The following is a 15,274-nucleotide window of genomic DNA, read 5'->3' on the forward strand; positions in this document are numbered from 1 at the left end:
GTGCTGACTGGGTAGAGACGGGTCACGCTCGTCTCCGCGTAGCGCGCGAACGCAGTACTTACTTAAAGCCATATGTACTCGATGACTATACACGCTAATTGCTTTACCAACAGCTGGAGACATGCTAAATTAAGTTCCCTGCAAAATATTGTGGTCTAGGACCCCTTCAATGTTGAGATATGTTAATTTTCATTTTGATCTGGATCGTCCTATTTATAGATTTGCCAACAGAGGTAGCGTTGACGCAAGGGAAATAACTCCGCGTCTTTGTTTACATCCAAAGTTTTTGAGACTCTAAAACAAGCTGTAATGCATGTATATGGTCCGCGCATGGCGACATATCGTCATTACATGGTCTTATGGTGCGTTTGACATCGATTATGGGCAAACTACACTTTGTAAACACGGGAGCGCGTACATATGCCTTTAAACCTATTTTCTGTCATTCTGAGCACAGTTTTAGAGTAAACATGACATATGTATATATTTTTGAATTCAAGAGAAATTGAGGAACACGATGCACTCATTTGTACATTTGTTGGTGAAAATTCGATTGTAATGACAACTTTAATGTGCAAACTAATTAAATAGTTTTTAAGCCTCCAAGCTGAAATGCAATACCATGGTCCGGGAATTGTCGAAGATTACTTCACCAAACTTTTAACCAATTTGGTGGAAAATGAGGGCGTGACAGTGCTGCCTCAACTTTCACAAAAAGCCGGATATGACGTCATCAAGGACATTAATCGAAAAAATGTTAAAAAAAAGGCTGGAGATATTATACCCACGAACTCTCATGTGAAATTTCATGAAGATTGGTCCAGTAGTTTTCTCTGAATCGCTCTACACACACACACACACACACACACACACACACACACACACACACACACACACACACACACACACATACACACATACACATCCACCCTCGTCTCGATTCCCCCCGTCTATGTTAAAACATTTAGTCAAAACTTGACCAAATGTAAAAACGATTTGAACCTTCAGATAGACATAACCAAGCTAAGGAAAAGTCACTCTCGCGGAAAATCGGGAGTCCCGAAAACAGTGATACAATTAAATAACACGCTTTCACCTTGTGCAGTCAGGCAATTCAAACGTGTCTTTTGTGTTGTTTTTGGTGTTAAAAACTGACCTACGATTAAAGAGCAGATATCGGCTTCGAGGAGCACCGCAATTTTGAAGAATTCGTAGCCTTTTTGTATTGAGAATTTTTTCTGCAAAACATATTCAGGATCAAGACTTGAAAAATAAAGTGCGCCCTACTGAAAATACGATTTTTGTGTGGTTCGTTTGTTACTCTTACCGTCTTGATCACTTACATTATCACCAGAGTGTGCGAAAAAACATGCAGATGAAACACACCAACCTCGCTACTTTGGAGCCATTTTGAGTGATGTCAGTCACTAGCTACATGTATTTTTCGATCAAATGGTTACCTAAACTCATGACGTCAAAAGTTGTTGGAATTTGTTTTTCCAACAATGTTCATCAAGTGATTTTACAAACAACGAAACCACTTTAATTGGGAAAATGTCTTAATTCGCTGAATTACAATACCCGCTATTACGAGCTAGTCGTGTGACAGCTAGAGAGTTTTCTTGCACACGAGACTGTAGATGTTTCACGACGGCTTTAGCCGGAGTGAAACAGCAGCAGTCGAGTGTGCAAGAAAACTCTCTGTCACACGACTAGCTCGTAATGGCGATTATGTCTCACAGCTTCAACAGAGGAGAGAACAAACACGTTTTGCGTACTCACGCTTGATAAACCTAAACACAGGAGCAGCCATTGTGGAGAGATCTACTTTTTGACGAAAGTGACCGAACAACTATAAATGACGTCTCGGTATATGTGAATGACGTCACAGTCATCGTCACAGTCTGTATCTTTTGAATCATTGCAATCTTCATGACGTCTTTCTGTGTCTGCATCCGCGACATGTTTGTTCTTTCCGGGATCTTTGTCATCTATGTTCATAACTCTGTCCTTATAGTGTCAGACTAACAAGCCTCGTGAGCAAGCCACTTTCCAAGGGCAGCTAAATTCGCGTATGGAAACAGTACTGTCGTCTGGGATGCCGTTTTCAGTATTCTGAGCGTTGAAGAATTTGTAAAGAGAAGAAACGATAACAGCAGGAGAAATACAAGTCGTGTGTGCATTTTGGGGCTTTTGGGAGGGACGATTTCGAGTTTGAATCCGTTCTTGCACATGCTCCAAAGCGTGTAACATACATTATTCCCCCCTCTGCTTCTTTACCTCTGTAAACTTGTAGAGCTAGTTATTTTTCGATAATGACCCAGCAACCAAACAAATAACGAGCCAGCAACAGCCTGAATCCTCGATAGTGCAATGGGTTGAGAAGCTGTTCTGTTTTGGTACTACTTTTGCGACTGAAAAGTTCCGAACGCTCTATACGTACGAAATATACATCTCTGGAGCAAACAATACAAACATACCGCATTTAAATTAACAACTACAGGCCTGAACACATGAATCTCCATATAAAATCCATGAGTTAGGTTGTTTTCTGAATCTAGATCTGCCGTGCATACACGGTTCATCACAAGCAAATTCCCAAGGCAAGTAACTCATACTCTTGCCGACAAGAGTAGTTCCCCTTCTTTTAACGCAGTTTCTTCGACAACACTGACTGCAATCCGACGGTCAGTTTTCAACAATATTTCATTTTATAAACAGATCACACGCAACCAAATGCACACATCTCATCAATTTAAACAACATAAAGCGGTTTCATACACTATTTTCCCCAGAAAACTGAACTTCATGCAGTAATTAACGTTGGAACACGGGTGCAAAAGTTCGTCTGCTAGTCCCATTTGACGAAAGAACGATACTAAAACATAAACAGAACACACAATATCTGCCTTTACCGCCACAGCAGAATAACAGCATATCTGTGTACTTGATTTTAGTCTAAAACAGGGAAACTGACAAGAAGTGTTAACAGAATGGAATGATTTGCACGGAACTATACAACCGCGCATTAATCGATCGCCTGCGCAGGTTGACTGGTTGAGTGATTCGGATTCGATCAAACTTTCGCACAAAAACTCCTGTTTTCTTTGAATAACTGAAGAAAGGAGGAATAAAGAGGTTACACACCTCGTCTCAGTGATTATTAAAAATAATGGTCTCAGTTCGCGGTCATGAAAAAGCTCGCTGAAGCTCGCATTTTTCATGATCCGCCAACTTCGACCATTATTTTTAATAATCACTGAGACTCGGCATGTAACCTCTACATCTTGCACACGTTTGCTTTAGTAGTGGCAAAGAAGGAAAGCGTGTGACATTGGGTTCTTTCACACGTTAGATCGGGAAAGCCATATCATACAGAATTTGTTCATAACCTAAAAATACACTAAAGTCTTTTTCAAAAACAATAGTTTGTTTTAATGACTTTCAGCAATTTTCAACATTATAAATCGAGAAAACAGGACACTTTGAAAGAAATTTGGTGCACAAAACAGTGTTTCTGATCACGAATCATTGTGTGAAACTTTCTTTACAACTTTCTTTCATGAAGTGTACGTATTATTTTAGCAATAGGCGTTTCCCCGGTTTTGGGCAAACATTGTTTTCGTGGTGCGCTACCTCTGGGTTGTTTTTAAATTGAAACAAGTCGCGTAAGGCGAAAATGCAACATTTAGTCAAGTAGCTGTCGAACTCACAGAATGAAACTGAACGCAATGCAACGCAGCAAGACCGTATACTCGTAGCATCGTCAGTCCACCGCTCACGGCATAGGCAGTGAAATTGACAAGAAGAGCGGGGTAGTAGTTGCGCTGGGAAGGATAGCACTTTTTTTCAAAACCTTCTGATACTGCGACCACCAAGCTCTGAACACCCCCCCCCCCCCCACCCATCCTCCCACCCCATGTATGTTGTCCTTTTACAATGCCCAATTACAACATACATGGGGTGGGAGGATGGGTGGGGGGGGGGTGTTCAGAGCTTGGTGGTCGCAGTATCAGAAGGTTTTGAAAAAAACAAAAAACAAAATATATATATATATATATATATATATATAAAAGGGTTACATCAAAATATGCATATACAGGCGCCAATCCTTGTAAAATTTATCTACTGTATTATTTACAACTGCGTTATACTTTTCACAAATAAATCTTTGCTTAAAATTTCTACTAAACGTCTGAAAATGAGGGGTCTTTTTGTTCATTTTGGAAATATATACATGGTGTTTGGCACAGATTACTAACACATCAAAAGCTTTATCGGTGACAACATTGTTCGCAACTCCAAGAAGAACCAGTTCTTTAGACAGTTTTAAATTGTCACAATGGGTGCAGTTCGCCTTTAGCCAATTTACAAATTCTATCCAAAAAGTCTGCACTTTATCACACTCCCAAAACATATGTAAAAGGGTTTCTTCATTTCTACCACAAAATGTACACAATGACGTATCCACAATTTTTCGCAAAAATAGAAACCGTTCTGTGGGCAAAATTCTGTACAATAGTCGGTACTGGAACCATCTCAGACAAGTGTCTTTTGTTGTTTTAAAAACATGTTGAAAAATAGCCTTCTTATCTAACAAACAGTCTAAGGATTCAGACCATTTTTGGATACATTTTGGGACCGTAACATGTTCATTCAGCTTTTTGTAAATAAGTTGTGTCTTACCTTTACAAATACATTTCCACACATTGGACTCTGTCATAATAAAATGTTTATCAAATTCTAAGCCGATTTTTCTCTGATATTTTTTAACAGCCTGGATTACACCTTGGTACAATACAAAATCTCCTCGCACATTTGGATATTTAATTTTAAATGCATTATAGGATAAGTATCCATTTTGTCCCAAAATATGACCAATCTGAGCAATTCCATTGTCGATCCAGTTTTTAATGTACACTGTCTTTTTATCTCTGCGAATATTAACATTATAATGTAAACATTCTGATACAAAATCGTTAAAGGTTGTAGGGTCACATTTTCCGTGTAGTTTCTTATAATGTTTAAAAACATCGGTCCAAAACGGGTTTTCTATTCTCTGCATCAAAACATTTGCAAATTCCTCTCCTTTCGTATTAATTGTTATAACAGATGGAAATGCTTTAGCCAATAATCTTGATATTAATCCAGTAAGACCAACAACTCTTTTTAACCAAACAATTTTTAGAGATGACAGAAAACTTTTCACGTCAACCATCTTTAATCCTCTATCTTCATAGGATTGGGTGACCGTAGTTCTTTTAATTTTATCTCTTTTTCCATCCCAAAGAAATTTGAAAAAAATATTATTTAACTCCATCATAAACTGTTCGTCTGGATCAGGTAAATTCGTAAACAAATGTGTCAATTTGGAAATAGCCAAGGTTTTTAGGACTGTTATTTTACCAAAAGGTGTCAGGTTCCTTCTGGTCCATGAATTCAGAAGTTTTTGAATTTCCTTTAACTTATTTTTATAGTTAAGAAAAACAACCTCGGATACATTTACTGAGAAAATAACACCAAGTGCTTTAAAGTTATCCGGGTTCCAGGTAAAATTCATATCAGGCAAAAATCTTCTTTTGCAAAACTTTAAAGGTCCTAACCAAACTACATTTGTTTTATCATAATTCATTCTCAGACCTGATAGTGATGCAAAAAAGTGTAACACTTTTATACTTTCGCAAAATGATTGCTCTGTACCATCAAGAAATAGACTGGTATCATCGGCGAATTGTGACAATAAAATATTTTCGCCAAGAATATTCATACCACAAATCTTTTTGTTCTGGCGTACCATAAGAGACAATATTTCGGCACAAATCAAGAATAAATAAGGTGACAGCGGATCCCCTTGCCGGGTGCCTCGACCTACGTTAAACCATGCTGAATACCGACCATTAACTGAAACACAGGACTTAATTTTGCAATAAAAAGTATAAATCCATCGTTTCATGTCATTTCCAAAGTTGAATTTGCTCAAAGATTTTTCAATAAATGACCAGGCAACACTGTCGAAAGCCTTTTCAAAGTCGACCATCAAAAGTAGGCCAGGTATATTATGTTTATTTGAGTAGAACAGGGTATCATATATATATTAATCTGACGTTTTCACCAATATATCTTCCCTTCAAGAAGCCTTTTTGATCATCATGAATCAAATTTGGCAAAACACGTTTAAACCGTTCTGCAATGCACGTTGATGCAACCTTATAAACCGTATTTAGTAGAGTAATTGGTCTCCAATTTTTCAAAAGTGTTTTATTTTTTCCCTCCTTTGGAATACATACTATAACGCCCTGTCTCTGAGTCACTGACATTTCTCCTTTCTCAAATCCACAATTTATAGACCGTAACATAAACTTTCCTAAGTCGGAATAGAAAAACTTGAAGAATTCCGCAGTGTACCCATCTGATCCTGGGCTTTTGTCGTTGTTTAATTTTTTAACAGCTTTGAGTAGCTCACATTGAGTAAGTCTACCTTCTAATTGTTTACTCTCATCATCTGTTAATACAGGATGAGCAAGGTTTTCATCAATCTCTTGATTTACCAGTTCGGCTTCTCTTGAAGTATATAACTCCTCGTAAAAAGTCTGTGCTTCTTTAACAATCAAGGCATTATCATGAATAACTTCACCATCTTCTTTCTGCAAAAAACACATGGACTTCTGGACAAACTGTCTTTTCTCCAAATTACAAAAATATTTTGTATTTTTTTCCCCTTCTCCAATCCACTTAGCACGGGATCTAATTATCATACCATCCACTTTTTTCTGTCTTATTTGACTTAACTCCTGTCGTGTTTGCTCTAAAAGTTGTATATTATACTCTGTCAAATTGCTTTCCAAAGTGTATATTTGAGAAAGAAGATCTTTTTCTTTTCTGTTATTTTCCTTTTTTTTATATGAGGAATATGAAATGCATTTACCTCTTATTTCCATCAATAACATCTCAAAAAACAACTGATCATCAATCAATAACTGTAAATCATCATCGTCAATCACATCAATATTATCCACATTATAAACAGGTAAAGCATATTGTATCTTTACATCAACAATAACCTTCTTCACTATATTTACAAATTCCATATCTGTCAACAGTGAATTATTAAACTTCCAAAAGGGTCTATCACGTTTAACAACATCAGTTCTAAAACTTACACCAACAATTGAGTGATCAGAATAATAACCTGGTGTAATATCAGCTTTCACAATCTCAAAACCTAACTGCTCTGACACAAGAAAATAATCAAGTCTGCTTCGCTGCGAACTATGGAACCGCCTCCATGTATACTGTCTCACATTAGCATGTAAGGATCTATATATGTCAATGAGATCAAACTGCTCCATAAAATCGACAACTTTTCTCCTACTATTGACTTTATAAGATTTGGCCGGGTAGTTTGTATCAACATTGGGGTTTATAACAACATTCCAATCTCCTCCGATAATAATTAACTCATTATCCATCTGCACAATTGTCTCAAACAGTTTATCAGATTTTTAATGACCAAAGTCATTAATTAATTTTTAAGCCACCACGCTGAAATGCAAAACCGAAGTCCGGGCTTCGTCGAACATTACTTGACCAAAATTTCAACCAATTTGGTTGAAAAATGAGGGCGTGACAGTGCCGCCTCAACTTTCACGAAAAGCCGGATATGACGTCATCAAAGACATTTATCAAAAAAATGAAAAAAACGTCTGAGGATGTCATACCCAGGAACTCTCATGTCACATTTCATAAAGATCGGTCCAGTAGTTTAGTCTGAATCGCTCTACACGCACGCACACACACACACACACACACACACACACACACACACACACACACACACACACACACACACACACACACACACACACACACATACACCACGACCCTCGTCTCGATTCCCCCCTCGATGTTAAAACATTTAGTCATAACTTGACTAAATGTAAAAACAGTTGGTTATACCTACTTCAGATACAAAGTGAAAAGTAATGCAATGACTACATGTCAATATATAGGAGTTTAAAACGGTCATTTAATTCATGCTGATCTCTAACTTTGCAATAGGTCACCAAGAGAAAGATTTTTCATTTTAGAAAGCTTGTGAAATACTTTTCTCTTTTCTTTTTCTTTTTTGTGTGTGCAAAAATGTTCCTTTATTTGCATTGATTCAATACTTGACTGAATGATTAACCAAGGGTGGAGAAGGAGGTTTGTCTTTCACGAAATTGTGTGTGTGCATGTTTATCTGTCTGTGTGTGCAAAGCATATATCAAAAACAACCGAACGGATTTTTATGTAAATTGATATACACAAATGTTGATGTCATTTGCTTGAGCGATTTTTCTCCGATTTCGACAAAGTTGCTTAATGACGTCATATTTGCCAAATTTAAAAAGTTGAGGCGACACTCTCACGGCTACATTTATTCATCAATTAAATTGAAATTGTCAGACAATTTTTGACCTTTAGGCTTGGTACCTTCAAATGTGATAATGAAATTGTCATTCAAAATTTGCCGATTGTTTTCTCCTCGCTTTTTTGAGAATCAGATACTGTAGAGTACACACAGACAACTCACGCTGTGCAAACAATTGAGACAGGAAGCCCTTGACGCCACCACCATGAACTCGGTAAACTGCCTGCTTTTGCTTCCAGCTGCAGTAGCACCAACGTGCAGCACATACCATGGCCGCGATAACACGAAAGCGTAGTGTTGACTTGTGTGCAGCCATCACTAATTCAAAAGAATTCAGATTGTTGGAAAATGAAAGCGGTGACGTGGCGATCTGCGTGTATTCTACCGGAGCAGATTGTACAAGTTGCTTCAGTCACCGAACAGTCCAGGCTATGCATGTCACAAGTTAATAATAGTTTCACATGCATTACATTTATTTCTCTTCTACTTCGTCTCATTTCTGCATGCAAAGTCGGCTGATTCTGTCCGATTAAACTGATTTCGCTTGCATCAGCCGAAGCAATCACATTGCTTTCATTTTAGATCACAGATCTGGGCCTTACCAGAATTTTACAACGATTTTCTCAAGAGCACAACTATAAAGACCCTTTTTCTTTTTCCCTTTTTTCCAAAAAATGTGTTAACCACAACAAAGGATCACATTTGCAACACTGTTCCAGAGCATTTTTATCTAATTGGTTGATGGTACTGGGAAGACACAAAATTGACTAATTGCCTCACTTTCGATTTAACCGGGAACTATTTCGTCAAAAGCTTAGACTGAGAGTATGTGTTGATATCTAAATGAAATTCACAAAAACAACAAAGGTTAGTTTGTGAAAAGACACGGACTTGAAACTTTGTGCAGTTCTACAGTGGTGTACCCATATTTTTTAACAAATTGTAATTTAATTTAATAATTATAATGTGTGTTCTGGGTTGTTTTTTTCCCGGGTTATTTAGTAAGGATGTTAACAGCTATTGTGTTTTCAGCGTAGCAATAGGGTCCGATATTTAGACGAGACAAGTATAATGCGACGAGTCGAAGACGAGTCGCATTATACTTGTTCGAGTCTAAATATCGGACCCTATTGCTACGCTGAAAACATAATAGCGATTATATAGCTGTTATGACCTTGATTTGTTGTTCCAAACTTACAAAATGACAGTTTTTGCGTCGATGCGTTGATCTCAGGTTTTGATAGCAGACAAACTTCTTACGCGCATCATGTTCGCGCAGACATGCACACCGCTACACGCTTTCTGACTTTGGAAGAAAAACTGACTCCAAGTGCATTCGATTTCACAACACAGTTGTTGAAACAGCTTTTTAAGTTGTCAGTGTATGCTGTTGTCGATAGAAACATCGCCGCGTGGTACAGATGTGTAAACCGGAACCATGCGTCGGCCATTTTTCTCAATATGCTTTTGGATATTGAGAAAAATGGCCGACTTCGGCAGCAATATGCTTTGATGATCGGGAGAGACCATCCAATCACAGCCCCCGAATTCCCCCACGTGTTCATCAGAATAGCTATATTGTAACATATTTTCACAGTAGCAGTGGAATGCGTGTATTCCGTGAGCACGGGAATTTAGAGAATATAGTGTTTTATGAGAACACCAACTGTGGGAGCTCACATCTTAGCGTCATTATTTCACTGACCGAGCAGCTGCAAAGACGTCGCTCTGCTAGCGGGTTGGTTTATCCTGACCGTACTATGGTCAGTTGCATATCGGCTAGCTATGTTGGGTTATTGTCCTGTGTTAACAGGGCAAGTTACTTTTTTGCCTGATTGTAACGTGCTTCATTATGTTTTCATAATTTACAAGTTTGGTAGTTGCACGACATATTGTTGAATATAAGGTTTTGTCACTGTAATGTGCTGATTGCCGTTTAACGTCATTGGTATTTGAGAAGAGTTTAACATCAAGTATATTGATGTCAGTAAGGTGAAGATAAAGTTACGGAAATATTGTGATTTTGTTAAACTTGGCTTTAACGTACGTATGGGTTGGGGTAAGGTACTTTACGTCAAGGACATGGATGAACACGAAGTTTAATCATCGTCTTTATGAACAGTTCCGGTGCCGGGCTCAGCAATGATGCAAATCTTGGCCCGTATGCATGAGGAGGTAGTCAGAAACACTGGAAGTAAAGGCCTCTTTTGGAAGTGGGAACTCCAGAAGTTAACTTTTCAACTGTTCACTATGCATGAACGCCGGAGTGGTGACTTCGAGAGTATTCGGTCAATGTCGCGGAAATTGGGGGAATCCACATTAGTACGCATGCGTTTGTTAACGGTAAGCTTGGCGACCAGAAGACACAAATCTCATCGCTAGTTCAAAAAGGCGAACGTTGAGTGCGCTGTAGTACTAACAGCGTTATTGCTGTGGGTTTTTTTTAATGGTTAAACGAAAGGGTCGGTTCAAACCTGTGATGATTGTCTTGGAATCGAATGACTGCCTATGACAATGACTTTGTTGGCCTGAATGTTAGGGAGAAGAATAAATGATTATGTTGAACTATTTTCTTCTTTTTTTTCTTTTTTTATCTTAGTTGCACGCAGGCAGCTTCACCCTTTCTTTTTTTTTCTTTCTTGGCGGGGAGCATCCTTCATTGATTTTTTTTCTTTTCTTTTTTCCTGTTTTTTATATTAATGTTTCTACTTTAAATATACCTATATCATTAACAATACTGTTTCTAAATGTGTTTTAAACAACTTTTCTATGCAACAATTCCCTCTCAAAAATGCATACAATATCCAGAGGGAAACCATATCTATAAATACCAACACACATTTTGGCTATCACTATCCAACAATTCACATAACTTATTATTGCCTTGAAACTTTGTGAATGTTCAAACACGCCCCAAAAAACTTCCTTTACGGTAATTTTAATAATCATATTATATTTACAATTCACTTTATCCTCAACGCATTTCCAAAAGAACATACGTTTTGGGCAAAAATTAAAAAGAATGTTCAATATAATCAATTTTGTTCTCACAATAAGTACAACAATTACTCGAGGTTGAATTACTGTATGTTGAACTTTTGTTTAATAATTTTATATCGGTAAAACTGTTTTGGACAAACATAGATTGGTTATGGGGAAAATTTGGGTTACTGGTAAAGTTCAAAAGGAAGAACATTATGTTGGGGTATGAAGATATAAGGTGCAGTAGACCGTAAATAACTAAGTTTAGTGACTATTTCATTATGCATTGGGGAAATGTGTGTCAAGAAGTTTAGAAAAGACAATACTGTTCATCGGTGTTTTCATTTGTTTTCCCTCGTTAATTTTTGATGACGATGGCGGCGATGCATGGTTATGTACAGTTGAAAGTCAAGATTGGATTTTGTTTTGAAAGCATAGAAAAGTTTCTTTACGCAATTAACAATTATGAGTTATTCACTCGTGATAGTTTGAAAGCTCGCCACCTTCGTCGAATGACTCGAGCACGTTTTTTTGGTCATTAACTGATCGAACTGTCGGTTTTGAGCCACTCTGTTAACGCGTTTTAAGCATTTCACCTAAATAAAACAAGAATGTCACAGTTCGTGTCTATGGTGCAAGGTAGCCGACCGCCTCATTGTAGCCAAGTTACGACAGTTGCTCAATTGACGCATTTCACGTCTTCGATATTGTGTCTGAGCTCATTTCCCAATGAGTTGCCTTTACAACCAGAATGTCCTGCAATTGTAGTATGCGTTGGAGGTTTCTTTTAGATGGGTAAGGACCCGATGCGATATCGTCGTATAATGATTTCAAGTGAGAGACCCTGTAAATTAACTTTGAAAGTGGGAACTTTGGAAGCAAAGTTGCCAGCTCGAGAGTCCTGAGGTCAAGGTCGAGGAAATTGGGGGAATCCCAATTAGTGCGCATGCGGGGTGTTGCAGGTAGCTTTGTTTCCTCCTTGGGGATGAAGCTACCAGGGGAAGGGATTGTGTTGGAGGTGCGGGTAGAGGGGTAGCCCTCCCGGTGCTCCCCCTTGGACCTCCCTAGTCTAGGACCCTGGGTCTTCGCGAGGTGGCCATTGTGGCGTAATCCCTCCGGACTAGCATAACGTTTCCCTATCCCAAGACCGACCGTGCGTGGTCTATGACCACATCCTCTACGAGGTGACCCTATCAACTAGGCAGCGAAAGCCCCTAGGCGAAACACGGCGGATCTAGAGGAGAGAACCTCGATAAAAAATTTGAGCTGCCATGAAGACGGAGCATGTTGGCTGAGGACAGCGGGCAGACCTTCTGTGCCGACACCCATCTACAGGAGAAAACCAGGCATGCACGCATCAAACCCAACATGGCCATACAAACGGAAAAAAAACGGAAAACGGAGTGCACATGCGTTTGTAAACGGTAGGCTTGGTGACCAGAAAAAAACAAATCTCATCGCGAGTTCGTAAATGGGCGAACGTTGATCGCGCTGTAGCTTTTACTATGTTGTTTTTGACTGGTTGAACGAAAGGGTCGGTTCAAAGCTGTGATGATTGTCTTGAAATTGAATGACTGTCTATAATAATGATTTTGTTGACCAAAATGTTGGGGAGAATAAAACATTCTTTGTTTATGTAGTAGCGAAGTCGGTTATGTTAAACCTCTTTTTTTTAATGATTGTGTATCGGTAAAACTGTTTTGGACAAAATAGGTTGGTTAGAGCGAAAGTTTGGGTAACTGGTAAATTTGAAAAGGCAGAACTCAGATGTTTGGGAATCAAGATATAAGGTGTAGTGAAAAGAAGATAATTTCAGTGACTTTCATATTAATTGGGAAAATGTGTGTCCCAATATTTGCAAAAGATAAATGGTTGTACTTGGGTGTTTGTAAATTATGTTTGTCCTCGTGAAAATCAAGATTGGATTTGTTTAGCCTACGCGCGTGTGTGCATGTGAGTTAGACATATACATAGACATAGAACACTTTATTGTCTCAATTACGAGAAACTCGGGTGTGGTGAATCATAATAAACAACATAAAACGTAAGAACATAAATACAATATCGAGGCGCAAATACTCCGCTCACAATAGTGTAGGGGGGGTGCACACACACACACACACACACACACACACACACGCACGCACGCGCACGCACGCAAACAAAGGCACAATTATACCCGCACGCACGCACACACAGGCAGGCAGGCACTCGCACATACACGCACACACACACACACACACACACACACACACACACACACACACACATACATGTGCGCGCGTGCACGCAAACAAACGAATGAATGAACGGACGCACAACTACACACGCACGCACGCGCATACACACACACACACACTCGACACACACACACACGCACGCACACACACACACACGCACACTCTCACACAAACACACATGCACACAACGACGCCCATTTACATAGAAACACCCCCTCGTATAAGCGGGGATGAAAGAGTGGTGCCCAGTGACCCGAACGAACAAAAGTCAAAGCTGGCAACTCAGGTTTGTATTCAGGGAAATTTGTACGAAATGCACGCACGAGATACGACTTTTCCTTCTATTTTCTCTCTTTAGGACTTATATTTGCGTTAGCTCGGTTTGATATGAAAAACCGAAGAAAAGCCCTGCCATTTTGAACTGAGAAACTTTGGAAGTAGCGTGTTTACTCCTGGGTCTCGCTGTAGTACAATTACCCTCACTTACTTCCTCGTTTGCTTCCAAAGTAAGCTCTTTCCGTCCCATGCATGCAAAAGTGAGGATGTACTTCCGATGTCGCTCAAAACTTTGGAAGTAGTCACAAACTACCCTCAGATCAGTTACTTCCTCGCTTTGCTTCGAAGTAAGCCCTTCTTCCGGCCCATGCATACGATAGTGAGGCAAGTACTTCCGATGTCACTCAAAACTGTCGCGAACTTCCCCCATAAGCATACGGGTCCTGCAGTGAGATGCCGAAGCCAGGTCGACCGGCCGACCAGATACTCCACGTCGAGTGAGACCAAGCACCAAGTATCAACACCGACGACAACCAAGGGACTCAGAAATGCATTGTATCTGTAACCCCATCAAACCCAGTACCGTTAACATGCCACATGAGATGATAATTTGGATAACTGATTTGTTTTGAAACCTTTTCCTTTTGTTGAAGCTGTATATAAACTGTAGATATGTTTCTTTGTCGTGTACCTATTGATGAGAGATTGAATGTTGACTGCAAGTGTACAATGTGATATGACGTTTTTCAGAATGCGTGTGTGACAGATGTCTACAAACGAACACATTTTTCCATCCAGTGAATGTTTGCAGCATTGTCAGCCGCACATTTGTTTGTGTGTTTGTTTGCTTAACGCCCAGCCGACCACGAAGAGCCATATCAGGGCGGTGCTGCTTTGACATATAACGTGCGGCACACACAAGACAGAAGTCACAGCACAGGCTTCATGTCTCACCCAGTCACATTATTCTGACACCGGACCAACCAGTTCTAGCACTAACCCCATAATGCCAGACGCCAGGCGGAGCAGCTACTAGATTGCCAATTTTAAAGTCTTAGGTATCGGCCGGGGTTCGAACCCACGACCTCCCGATCACGGGGCGGACATCTTACCACTAGGCAAACCGGTCAGCCGCACATAACTGAAGGTATGTTGACAAAGCCGTGATAAAAACATAGCAGACAGCTTTATGCGAGTGAGTGTTTACACCGTAGCAACTCTTCCTTCACGCTGATCGGGTGGTCTCAACGTTCTTCCTTAGAGCAAAGAAGTATAATTCCTCTTTGTGTTCTCTACAGTCTCTTATTGAATCACAAAAGGAATATCATTGTTTTCCTTATTGTCCTCTGTAACCAAACATATATAG

The 15,274-nt window shown here is 39.4% G+C and overlaps 1 protein-coding gene across 1 annotated transcript in view; it reads right to left on the bottom strand.

The window, feature by feature from the left end:
- Positions 1-15,274, bottom strand: part of LOC138957072 (uncharacterized) — a 39,080-nt gene that overhangs the window by 18,303 nt on the left and 5,503 nt on the right. The gene's annotated exons all lie outside the window — the stretch shown is intronic.

This window comes from Littorina saxatilis, unplaced genomic scaffold, assembly GCF_037325665.1.
Source record: "Littorina saxatilis isolate snail1 unplaced genomic scaffold, US_GU_Lsax_2.0 scaffold_436, whole genome shotgun sequence".
Taxonomy (NCBI): Eukaryota; Metazoa; Mollusca; class Gastropoda; order Littorinimorpha; family Littorinidae; genus Littorina; species Littorina saxatilis.